The 13,155-nt window shown below is 45.4% G+C and overlaps 2 long non-coding RNA genes across 4 annotated transcripts in view; both read right to left on the reverse strand.

The window, feature by feature from the left end:
- The window catches only part of LOC147349489 (uncharacterized), a 49,378-nt gene extending 40,745 nt beyond the window's left edge, over positions 1-8,633 (reverse strand). The window contains exon 1 of one of the 2 annotated variants that reach the window (XR_015149863.1): positions 8,265-8,633. This is a non-coding gene — a long non-coding RNA (uncharacterized LOC147349489). The remainder of the gene's footprint in view (positions 1-8,264) is intronic. The other variant, XR_015149860.1, reaches the window with a different exon arrangement.
- The window catches only part of LOC147349486 (uncharacterized), a 133,860-nt gene that overhangs the window by 120,464 nt on the left and 241 nt on the right, over positions 1-13,155 (reverse strand). The window lies entirely within an intron of this gene.

Below are 13,155 nucleotides of genomic sequence, written 5' to 3' on the forward strand. Positions count from 1 at the left end.
GCAAGCCAGTCAACCCACCCCTCCGCCAGAGACTGGACACTCAGGCAACTCTGGCTCAGTCTCTTGTGGGGTCACTGCTCCTTTGCTCCTTTCTCCTGGGTCCTGGCGCACATAATGTTTTGTTTGTGCCCTGCAAGAGTCTGTTTTGCCAATCCTGTGGAAGTTCTGTAATCAAATCCCACTGGCCTTCAAAGTCCAATTCTCTGGGGGTTCTCAGTCCCTTACCAGATCCGCAGATTGGGAAATCTGTTGTGAGTCCTAGAACTTTTCTAACAGTGCAAGAACTTCTTTGGTATAGTTGATCTCCAGTTTGTGGGTTGTCTTCTCAGTGGCTCTATGGAGGTGCTAATGGTGACCTCCTCCAAGAGGACTTATGCCACATGCCATGCCTCCCAGGTCTGCTGCAGCCAGAGCCCCTGTCCCCACTGCAGGCCACTGCTGACCCAACGTACCTCTGCAGGAGACACTCAAACATTCAAAGGCAGGTCTGGCTCAGTCTCTGGGGAGTCTCTGGGTCCCAGTGTGCACAAGGTTTTGTTAGAGCCCTCCGACTGCAGTACTGACTCCAGTAACCAAGACAGACAACCAACAAAATCTCCACTGAGAGATTAAAGCTTAAACAAAATGTACATATATATTATGGACTACTGCTCAGCCATAAAAATATGCCACTGAAGTGAGGAAGCTATGCCCCTGGCAGCCACAGGGATGGACTTTGAAGAATCACACAAAGGGAAATCAATCAGGCAGAAGAAGACAGTAGTATGTATATGATGTACCTTCCAGGCAAAAGAGAAACTGACATACAGAGTAACAAATTTACAACCAGAAAAGCACAGGAGAATTGGAAGCCCAACAAAGGGTCCCCAAGGGGGGAAAAAAAAAAGTGAAAAACAAGGAATGAACTGAGAGGTCCCAACTACCTTAGACATGGGATTCTGTATCTGTAGTAGATAAACCACAAGGATTATCCTCTTCATCCCTTCCTTCCTTCCTTCCACATAAACACAGAAATCTATCTCTAGGAGAGTATCCACAGAATTTATCTCCTACCTTCCTTCATTGTATACACAGAAAACTGAATCTGAGATGCACAATCCACAAGGACCTAATGCTCAGCAATCAGCTCAACTTCTATGGCAAAAAATCCAGGAAAGAACACAGATTACCCATAGATACATCGTATCTGAATCAGGTGGTTGTGTGCTGACAACAGTCACAGCATTGCACATCAACTGTACTGCAACATAACACAGGCATGACATTAAAGAGAAGGAAAGAAAGTCAGTGCCTACTTTATTCCCCTCCACCTCCCTGACTGGGGATGCTACCTCATCCCTGGAGCCTAAGAAGGCTTGGGTCCCACTGCTGGACTGAGGTGGGTTCGAGATAGCCTGGCAGGGTGCCCTTCACTGAGCCCTTCTGAAAGGTCTATTGTCTGCTTTCTTCTGGCTCAGACCAGACTCCCCAGCAGGATCCAGGCCTCCAGGGACTGGGGGGCAATATTACGAACCTTGCACGTGCCCTCGTGCTGGGCATTCTAGTTCAAGCCTCCTTCTCAGCAGTGTCACCACTCATTTTTCTGAATATGGAAAATACCTTGCATGAAGCTGTGAGGCTTTGTGGCAGAAATAAAACTGAAAGTTCTGGGATAAACGTGTTGATTATAGAACACATGTAATCCAGCTTTCTACAAAACACCAGTAAGAACAATACCTTATGTTTGTGTCACACTTTATCAGATTTTCATTTATAGCTTTTTGGTACTGCTTCCTAATAACCAATTTCATAAGGTTTTCAAGAACTCCTCTGGTTCCTTCTTCAATAGCTCTGGTCTGACCTCTGCCCCTGGGACCAATGTAGGTCCCTCAGCTCCTCAAAGCCAGATCTCTGTCCTGCTTGCCAGAGTTGTAATGAGTCATTAAGAGCACTCCAGTTGCTACCACACACCTGCAAGCAGACAGCTGTGTCTGGAGCCCAGCAAGTATCATAGGCTAGACCCCAGAGCCCCTGGGAACCAGAGATGTGGAGTACATGGGGCAGGACAGATAGATGACAGGGAGAAGGGGTGCTGGGCAGTGTCCATGGCCAGGCCTGGGAGCAGCAGTTCCAGCCCTGCCTGCTGCTGCTAAGTCGCTTCATTCATGTCCAATTCTGTGCGACCCCATGGACTGCAGCCTACCAGGCGTCTCCGTCCATGGGATTCTCCAGGCAAGAACACTGGAGTGGATTGCCATTTCCTTCTCCAATGCATGAAGGTGGAAAGTGAAAGTGAAGTTGCTCAGTCATGTTTGACTCTTAGCGAACCCATGGACTGCAGCCTACCAGGCTCCTCCATCCATGAGATTTTCTGGGCAACAGTACTGGAGTGGGGTGCCATTGCCTTCTCCCGCAGCCCTGCCTAGACCTCACCTAAAACCCAAGCTCCCTGACCCTTGGCCCCTCCCGTCAGGCTTTTCTGTTCCTGTGTCCTCAGAGACCTCTGCCCATATCCTCTTCCCCCAAACCTGGCTTTTTTAGCATGGGAAATCCCATGGACAGGGGAGCTTGTGGGTCATAGTCCACGGGTTCACAAAGAGTCTGACAGGACTTAGCCACTAAACAGCAACGAGTAGATGAGAAACACAAAGAAACGTGAAAGTGAAGTTGCTCAGTCGTGTCCGACTCTTTGCGACCCCATGGACTGTAGCCTACCAGGCTCCTCTGTCCATGGGATTTTCCAGGCAAGAGTACTGGAGTGGGTTGCCATTTCCTTCTCCAGAGTATCTTCCCAACCCAGGGATCGAACCCAGGTCTCCGGCATTGTCAGCAAGACGCTTTACCGTCTGAGCCACCAGGGAAGTCAAGATGAGAAACCAAAGGAATGTTTAAAAAAAAGAATACAAAGCAATGAAAAATCCTGTCACTGTCTTTAGAAGGTAACTGAGAACCAGCCATCACCCTGGACACATTCAGATGAATATACACAGTTGGAAACTGTACCATGTTCCCACATTCTACCACACACATTCATGCCCATAATGTGATAGCAAAGACTTGTGAAATAATAACAATAATCATGTTAATCAACCTCTGCTATTCATGACCATACTTTTAAGACATTTTCAATGTGTATTTGTTGAAAATTTAATCAGTGCTAGGCATTCACTAGGGGCTTCCCTTGTGGCTTAGACAGTAAAGAATCTGCCTGCAATGCAAGGGACCTGGGTTCAATCCCTGGGTCGGGAAGATCCCCTGGAGAAGGAAATGGCTAATGTCTAACTGGAAGGACTAATGCTGAAGCTGAAGCTCCAATACTTTGGCCACTTGATGTGAAGAACTGACTCACTGGCAAAGACCCTGATGCTGGGAAAGATTAAAGGCAGGATGAGAAGGGGACGACAGAGGATGAGATGGTTGGATAGCATCACTGACTCAATGGGTGATGGACAGGGAAGCCTGGTGTGTCACAGTCCATGGAGTCAGAAAGTCAGACATGACTGAGCAACTGAACTGAACTCAACTGAATGACTCCAGGACTTTAGATCACTAGAGAACTCCCGGGCCCATAGAACACTGATAGGTTAGCACCCTCCCAAAGGCCTCCATCTCAACACTTGACTAAGCCACACCCCAAAGCCAGAAGGCTGTAGTGCCGAACACCCCAGACCTATCTTTCAACCAAACAGAAGCACAACCCCACATGGTGGCAGACAGGGTGCCCAAAGCCATACTGAATCCATGGACACCCCAAAGCACTCTATTGGACCCAGCCACTGCTCTTCAGAAAGACGAGGTCTAACTCCACCCACCAGAACACACACACAAATCCCCCCAAGTAGGAAACCTTCACAAGGCACTGATCCCACCCACCCATGGAGGCAGACTCCTCGGTTAAGAGGAATTACAATACTCCACTATGCAGAAAGCAGACCTCAAACACAGTAAATAAACAAAATGAAATGACAAAGAAACATCCAGCAGTTGAAGGACCATGGTTAAAACTGACAAGACCAAACAAATGAAGAGGAAATAGGCAGTCTACTTGAAAAAGAATTCAGAGGAATGATAGTAGACTTGATCCAGAATTTTGGAAATAAAATGGAGGCCCAGATAAATGGACTAGAGGCACAGATTGAGAAGATACAAGAAATGTTTAACAAGGACCTTGAAGAATTGAAGAATGAACAATCAACAATGAGCAATGGAATAACTGAGATTAAAAGTCACTGGAGAAACCATAATTGAAAAAGACACACGTACCCCAATGTTCACTGCAGCACTATTTACAACAGTTAGGACATGAAAGCAACCTAGATGTCCATCGACAGATGAATGAATAAAGAAGCTGTGGTGCTACGTATATACAGCGGAATATTACTCAGCCATAAAAAGGAATGCATCTGAGTCAATGGTAATGAGGTAGATGAACCTAGAGCCAATTACATAGAGTGAACAAGTTAGAAAGAGAAAAACAAATATTGTATATTAACACACATGTAGGGAATCTAGAAAGATGGCACTGCTGAACCTATCTGCAGGGCAGCAATGGAGACGCAAACAGAGAACAGACTTACGGAGATGGGGGAGGAGGAAGGAATGGGTGAGAGTGGCATGGAAACATATGTGCTACCATATGTAAATTAGAGAGTCAGTGGGAATTTGCTGTATGACTCAGGGAACTCAAATTGGGGCTCTGCGACAACCTAGAGGAGTGGGATGGGATGAGAGGTGGGAAGGAGGTTCAAGAGGGAGGGGACATATGTAAACCTATGGCTCATTCATGTTGATGTATGGCAGAAACCATCAAAAGTAATTATCCTCTAATTAAAAATGAAATAAAACTCTGTTTAAAAAAAAAAAAAGACAGCTATAGAGTACCTTCCTCTTACTAATTGTTGGATCTATTCCAAGCTACATTGCATCAACCCCTGGGAGAATAAGAAATCTCAAGAGACCACCTCATAAATGCTTTGCAAAGGACACATTAGAGTAAATGAATGGAACTTTACACACAGTGAAATGGCTTAAACAGTGGCACCAAATGCAGTGCCAGTGATGAACTCCACAGGCTTTCCTGAGAGGCCTGCCAGTCAGCCCCACTAAATCTCCTTGAACAAGGAGCAAGGCACGGGGACATGAGTTATGTAGCTTCCTGGGGATAATGCAGGTCATTGCAAAAGGAATTTTGATGCTCTCAGTTTAAGAAAATAAGAGTCAGAGCTACTCACTGCTAATTAATATTGACTTACTTCACACATAAAAAGCTGATCTCTCATTTACAACTGGTCAAGCAGATAAATCAAACCCACGTCCAGGTATAGGCCTCTTCCCTGTCTGATTGTCAACTTACTCTCCTACCCACCAATCAATGACAGCTCAACTCTACCCTGGTTTAGGAACACATACAGTGGTCCTGCCAGAGCTCCATCCATGCCGGGTTAGGAGATACAATGTTCATGAAGCCTGCCCAGCTCGTCCGCTACAGAGCCCATGTTCTGAATTTGTTTTCCATTAGTGACATTCCCTTACAACCTATCTACACTGCCTGATCCATCTTCCTCTCTCCTCTGCATCGTAGCACTTGCTCGCCTGCAGTTCTCCAGTTTCACTATCACTGAGAACAATCCCTTCACATCTTTTTTTTCTCATCCTCCAATTACCCCTACCTGACAACAGAAATCTCAAAGTTCAAATCAGCCACTCCAGGTACTCTGAACTCTATACCCATTCCCAACTCCTAGGACTTTTGTCAAATTTCCACTCTCTCCTTATTTCCCTCTTTTCCCTGGTTTGCCCTTTATCCCCCTTGTTTCACTATGACTCATCATCCATCCTCCCAGACGTCTCAGCTCTTGCAGCTTGTGTTTCAGCCCATCTTGGAGGTCAGTAAACCACCATCCTTACCATCCAAGTAAATGAATCAATCAGTTCAGTTCAGTCGCTTAGTCGTGTCCGACTCTTTGCGACCCCATGAATCGCAGCACGCCAGGCCTCCCTGTCCATCACCAACTCCTGGAGTTCACTCAGACTCACGTCCATCGAGTCAGTGATGCCATCCAGCCATCTCATCCTCTGTTGTCCCCTTCTCCTCCTGCCCCCAATCCCTCCCAGCATCACAGTCTTCTCCAATGAGTCAACTCTTCAAATGAGGTGGCCAAAGTACTGGAGTTTCAGCTCCAGTACTTTCTCCTCCAAAGAAATCCCAGGGCTGATCTCCTTCAGAATGGACTGGTTGGGTCTCCTTGTAGTCCAAGGGACTCTCAAGAGTCTTCTCCAACACCACAGTTCAAAAGCATCAATTCTTCGGCGCTCAGCCTTCTTCACAGTCCAACTCTCACATCCATACATGACCACTGGAAAAACCATAGCCTTGACTAGACGAACCTTTGTTGGCAAAGTAATGTCTCTGCTTTTGAATATGCTGTCTAGGTTGGTCATAACTTTCCTTCCAAGGAGTAAGTGTCTTTTAATTTCATGGCTGCAGTCACCACCTGCAGTGATTTTGGAGCCCAAAAAAATAAAGTCTGACACTGTTTCTACTACAACATCTATTTCTGATGAAGTGATGGGACCGGATGCCATGATCTTCGTTTTCTGAATGTTGAACTTGAAGTCAACTTTTTCACTCTCCACTTTCACTTTCATGAAGAGGCTTTTAAAAAGTTCCTCTTCACTTTCTGCCATAAGGGTGGTGTCATCTGCATATCTGAGGTTATTGATATTTCTCCCAGCAATCTTGATTCCAGCTTGTGCTTCTTCCAGTCCAGCGTTTCTCATGATGTACTCTGCATGTAAGTTAAATAAGCAGGGTGACAACATACAGCCTTGACATACTCCTTTCCCGTTTTGGAACCAGTCTGTTGTTCCATGTCCAGTTCTAACTGTTGCTTCCTGACCTGCATACAGATTTCTCAAGAGGGAGGTCAGGTGGTCTGGTATGCCCATCTCTTTCAGAATTTTCCACAGTTTATTGTGATCCACACAGTCAAAGGCTTTGGCATAGTCAATAAAGCAGAAATAGATGTTTTTCTGGAACTCTCTTGCTTTTTTGATGATCCAGCGGATGTTGGCAATTTGATCTCTGGTTCCTCTGCCTTTTCTAAAACCAGCTTGAACATCAGGAAGTTCATGGTTCACATACTGTTGAAGCCTGGTTTGGAGAATTTTGAGCATTACTTTACTAGCGTGTGAGATGAGTGCAATTGTGCGGTAGTTTGAGCATTCTTTGGCATTGCCTTTCTCTAGGATTGGAATGAAAACTGACCTATTGGAATGAATCTATTCATTCTATTGGAATGAATCAATAGAAGAGCTTAAAAATGTGCCTCCCAAGTATTAAACACCCAAGAAAAGCTGTTTTTCCTTCTCCTCCTCCTCTTTTCCTACTATTATTATTATTAATATTTTTTACCCTGCAAACTCTTTCCACCATCACTAATTCCACCCTAATTCAATAACTAAAAATTGAAGTGAAATTGCTCAGTCGTGTCTGACTCTTTGTGACCCCATTGTCTGTAGCGTACCAGGATTCTACATCCATGGGATTTTCCAGGCAAGAGTACTGGAGTGGGTTGCCATTTCCTTCTCCAGGGGGTCTTCCCAACCCAGGGATAGAACCTGGTCTCCCGAATTGTAGGTGGACACTTTACTGTCTGAGCCACCAGCGAAGTCCAAAGCATCACTAAAATGATCTAAATCTAAAAATAAAAAAAGTGGGGGGGGGGGAGTGGAGAGGAATTCCCTTGTAGTCCAGTGGTTAGGACTGAGTTCTCTCACTGCCAAAGGCTAGGGTTCAATCCCTGGTTGAGGAGCTAAGTGGCTTTCCTGGTGGCTCCGATGGTAAAGAATCTGCCTGCAATGCAGGAGACCTGGGTTGGATTCCTGGGTTGGGAGGATCCCTGGAGAAGAAGGAAATGGCAACCCACTCCACTGTTATTCCCTGAAGAATTCCATGGACAGAGAAGCCTGGCGGGCTACAGTCCACTGGATACCAAAGAGTCGGACACAACTGAGCGTCTTTCACTTGGGAACTATACCACAAGCTGTGCTTCACGGCCAAAATTAAAACCTTTAACAACAACAACAACAACAAAATAAGCTCATTGACACAGAGAACAGATTTAATTAATGTCTTGCTGGAAGTGCATTCACTTCCTTCGACTCGGCGGGTAGCAACAGCATCTAAGAGCTTTGCAAACAGTTGAGATATTCACTGGACAGAGGAGCCTAGCGGGCTACGGTCCATAGGGTCACAAACAGTCGGACACGACTGAGCGACTTACCACGCACACTTAAAAATACTCGAACAGCGTGCATTCCCCTCTCTCTGCAGCTCCCGTCTCCGGTCAGCTGATGGCTGGGAGGGGATGGGTTTCACCGCTGCTGGCCTTCAACTCCCCAAAAAAGAACCGAGGCGTGGCACCCTGGGACGTCCTTCCCAGGGAGGTGCCAAGTGATGCCACCATGACTCACTCTCTCCTCTGTGCTCGCCTCCTGGCTCAGCTGAGAGAGATATGGCTGGGGGGCCTCGAAGCACGCAGGAGCCTGGGGAGGGGTCCCAGGCCAAGGTTAGGCTGGGGCTGCCGCAGCCGCATTACTGCACCACAGCTGCAACAGCGGAAGACCCCAGAGTAAGATGGCGGAGGAAGCGTGCGGAGGCGGGGCCGAGGAAGCGCGACTCCCTCGAGTTTATTGGACTCGCCTGGAGGCGCTGGACTTAAGCAGCGCCAGCCTTCCGCTTGCTCCCTTTGGACCAGTACTTCTTCCTTCTCCCAAGCCTGTCGCTGAAGGCTAGATGGGAGCACTCAAACTGGGCTCGCCCTGCCCCGCCCCACCGCAGCCCCAGACACCCCACCCTCCACCCCATGCCAAGGCTTCCACGTTCCTGCACTCCTTCTGTACCTGGACAAGCCCCCCCCTCCCCAACCTACCCCACCAGGCAGCAACCCCCTCACCCACCCCCCCCACCCCCCCCCCCCCCCCCCCCCCCCCGGCAAGGACCCGCACCTGGGCTCCTGGGGAACGGGTGATGCCCGCCCAGAGGCTGGACGCATCAGAAGACTGGGGTCCCCTGTGTCATCTACAGGACTCACCTAACTGATTGCAAATGGAGAGTGTCAGTGTCTTGGGAGGAGAAGGCAATGGCACCCCACTCCAGTACTCTTGCCTGGAAAATCCCATGGGCAGAGGAGCCTGGTGGGCTGCAGTCCATGGGGTCGCTAAGAGTCGAACACGACTGAGGACTTCACTTTCACTTTCCACTTTCATGCATTGGAGAAGGAAATGGCAACCCACTCCAGTATTCTTGCCTGGAGAATCCCAGAGATGGGGGAGCCTGGTGGGCTGCCGCACTCTACTGGGTCACACAGAGTCAGACGCAACTGAGGCGACTTAGCAGCAGTGTCTTGGGAACCCCTGTCGTTGTGGCAGCATGGAACAACTTTCACTCCCTGACAACTACTTTAGGTTATTAAAATAGAAAAAGGGCAGAACCAGCTGCTTCATGAAAGACTTATAAATTTAGCCTTACTTTTGCTCAGAAGGAAAAATATATATTCAGCTTACCTACACAACATTGCTTCTTAAAGTCCTAGTTTTTAAAAGTCCAGGTAACAAAGCAACTATAGATTCAGTGCAATCCCTATCAAGCTACCAATGGTATTTTTCAGAGAATTAGAACAAATGATTTCACAATTTGTATGGAATTACAAAAAACCTCATATAGCCAAAACAATCCTGAGAAAGACGAATAGAACCAGAGGAATCAACCTGCCTGACTTCAGGCTATACTACAAAGCAACAGTCATCAAGACAGTATGGTACTGGCACAAAGACAGAAATATAGATCAATGGAACAAAATAGAAAGCCCAGTGATAAATCCATGAACCTATGGACACCTTATCTTTGACAAAGGAGGCAAGAATATACAATGGAGAAAAGACAATCTCGTTAACAAGTGGTGCTGGGAAAACTGGTCAACCACTTGTAAAAGAATGAAACTGGAACACTTTCTAACACCATACACAAAAATAAACTCAAAATGGATTAAAGATCTAAATGTAAGACCAGAAACTATAAAACTCCTAGAGGAAAACATAGGTAAAACACTCTTTGACATAAATCATACCAGGATCCTCTATGACTCACCTCCCAGAGTAATGGAAACAAAAGAAAAAATAAACAAATGGGATCTAATTAAACTTAGAGCTTTTACACAACAAAGGAAACTATAAGCAAGGTGAAAAGACAGCCTTTAGAATGGGAGAAAATAATAGCAAATGAAGCAATGGACAAAGTATTAATCTCAAAAATATACAAGCGACTCCTGCAGCTCAATTCCAGAAAAATAAGCAACCCAATCAAAAAATGGGCCAAAGAACTAAACAGACATTTCTCCAAAGAAGACATACAGATGGCTAACAAACACATGAAAAGATGCTCAACATCACTCATTATCAGAGAAATGCAAATCAAAACCACTATGAGGTACCATCTCATGCTAGTCAGAATGGCTGCTATCAGAAAGTCTACAAACAATAAATGCCAGAGAGGGTGAGGAAAAAAGGAACCCTCTTACACTGTTGGTAGGAATGTGAACTAGTAGAGCCACTATGGAGAAGAGTGTGGAGATTCCTTAAAAAACTGGAAATAGAACTGCCATAGGACCCAGCAATCCCACTGCTGGGCATGAAAGAGATACGTGTACCCCAATGTTCATCACAGCACTGTTTACAATAGCCAGGACATGGAAGCAACCTAGATGTCCACTGGCAGATGAATGGATAAGAAAGCTGTGGTACATATACACAATGGAATATTACTCAGCTATTAAAAAGAATGCATTTGAATCAGTTCCAATGAGGTGGATGAAACTGGAGCCTATTATACACAGAGAAGTAAGTCAGAAAGAAAAACACCAATACAGTATATTAACACATATATACGGAATTTAGAAAGATGGTAACGATGACCCTATATGCGAGACAGCAAAAGAGACACAGATGTAAAGAACAGACTTCTGGACTCTGTGGGAGAAGGTGAGGGTGGGTTGATTTGAGAGAATAGCATTGAAACATGTATATTATCATATGTGAAATAGATCACCAGTCTAAGTTGAATGCATGAGACAGGGTGCTCAAGGGCTGGTGTACTGGGATGACCCTGAGGGATGGGATGGGGAGGGAAGTGGGAGGGAGGGTCATGATGGGGAACACATGTACACCCATGGCTGATTCATGTGAATATATGGTGAAAACCACCACAATATTGTAAAGTAATTAGCCTCTAATTATAATTAAAAAAAAAAAAGTCCAGGTAACAAAATACCCTGCATATGCTAAGTGAAAGTAATCAGCTTGACAAGGAAAATACTGCATTATATCTCTTGTATATGAAATCTAAAAAATATGAGAAACTACTGAATATAACAAAAAAGAAGCAGACTTACAGATATAGAGAATAAATTAGTAGTTACCCGTAGAAATGACCCAGATAACCACGATGGTTTGATCACTTACCTAGAGTCAGACATCCTGGAGTATGAACTAAAGTCGGCCTTAGGAAGCATCACCACGAACAAAGCTAGTGGAGGTGATGGAATTCTAGCTGAGCTATTTCAAATCTGAAAAGATGATGCAGTTAAAGTGCTGCACTCTATATGCCAGCAAATTTGGAAAACTCAACAGTGGCTACAGGACTGGAAAAGGTAGGTTTTCATTCCAATCCCAAAGAAGGGCAATGCCAAGGAATGCTCAAACTACCGCACAATCGCATTCATTTCACATTACCCTAGTGATGCTCAAACTTCTCCAAGCAAGGCTTCAAGAGTATGTTACCCAAGAACTTCCAGATGTAAAATAGGATTTAGAAAAGGGAGAGGAATTGGAGATCAAATTGCCAATATCTCGTGGATCATAGAAAAGCAAGGGAATTTCAGATGAACATTTGCTTCATTGACTACACTAAAGCCTTTGACTGTGTGGATAATAACAAACTGGAAAACTCTTAAAGAGATAGGAATACCAGACCACCTTGCCTGTCTCCTGAGAAACCTGTATGGAAGTCAAGAAGCAACAGTTAGAACTGGACAGAGAACAACAGACTGACTCAAAACTGGGAAAGGAGTACGTCAAGGCTGTATATTGTGATGCTGCTTATTTAACTTATATGCAGAGTACATTATGTGAAATGCTGGGCTGGATGAAGCACAGGCTGGAATCAAGACTGCTGGGAGAAATATCAATAACCTTAAATATGCAGATGACACCACCACCACCCTTATGGCAGAAAGTGAAGAACTAAAGAGCCTCTTGATGACGGTGAAAGAGAAGAGTGAAAGAGCTGTCTTAAAACTTAATATTCAAAAAACTAAGATCACCTTGTCCCGTCACTTCATGGCAAGTAGATGGGGAAACAATGGAAACAGAGAGACATTATTTCCTTGGGCTTCAAAATCACTTTGGACAGTGACTGCAGCCATGAAATTAAAAGACACTTGCTCCTTGGAAGAAAAGCTATGATGAACCTAGACAGCTAATGTATTAAAAAGCAGAAACATCCCTTTGCTGACAAAGGTCCATATAGTCAAAGCTATGGTTTTTCCAGTAGTCATGTATGGATGTGAGAGGTGGACCATAAAGAAGCTTAAGCTTCGAAGAATTGGTGCTTTTGAACTGTGATGTTGGAGAAGTCTCTTGAGAATCCCTTGGACTGCAAGGAGATCAAGCAAATCAATCCTAAAAGAAATCAACCCTGAAAATTCATTGGACGGACTGATGCTGAAGCTGAAAGTCCAGTACTTTGGCCACCTGATGCGAAGAGCTGACTCTGGAAAAGACGGTGATGCTGGGAAAGACAGAGGTCAGGAGGATAAGGGGACGAGAGAGGACAAGATGGTTGGATGACATCACTGTCTCAATGGACATAAGTTTGAGCAAGCTCCAAGAGATGGTGAAGGATAGGGAAGCCTGCTGTGCTGCAGTTCATGGGTCGCAAAGAGTCAGAGCTGACTTAGAGACTGAACAACAACAACAACAACAACAATGCTCAAATCCATTTGGATCTCCAAATTAAACTGGAGTTTCACGGTGTTATCTTGAAAGTCTTCCCTGAAGCTAGCCTAAACCGACACAGTTGTGGTTCCAGGCTCTCCACTTGACCAGCTGGACAGAAAA

The sequence above is a fragment of the Bos grunniens genome, chromosome 21 (assembly GCF_055505025.1).
Source record: "Bos grunniens cultivar Pamir isolate PY7600 chromosome 21, Bosgru_T2T1.0, whole genome shotgun sequence".
Classification (NCBI taxonomy): Eukaryota; Metazoa; Chordata; class Mammalia; order Artiodactyla; family Bovidae; genus Bos; species Bos grunniens.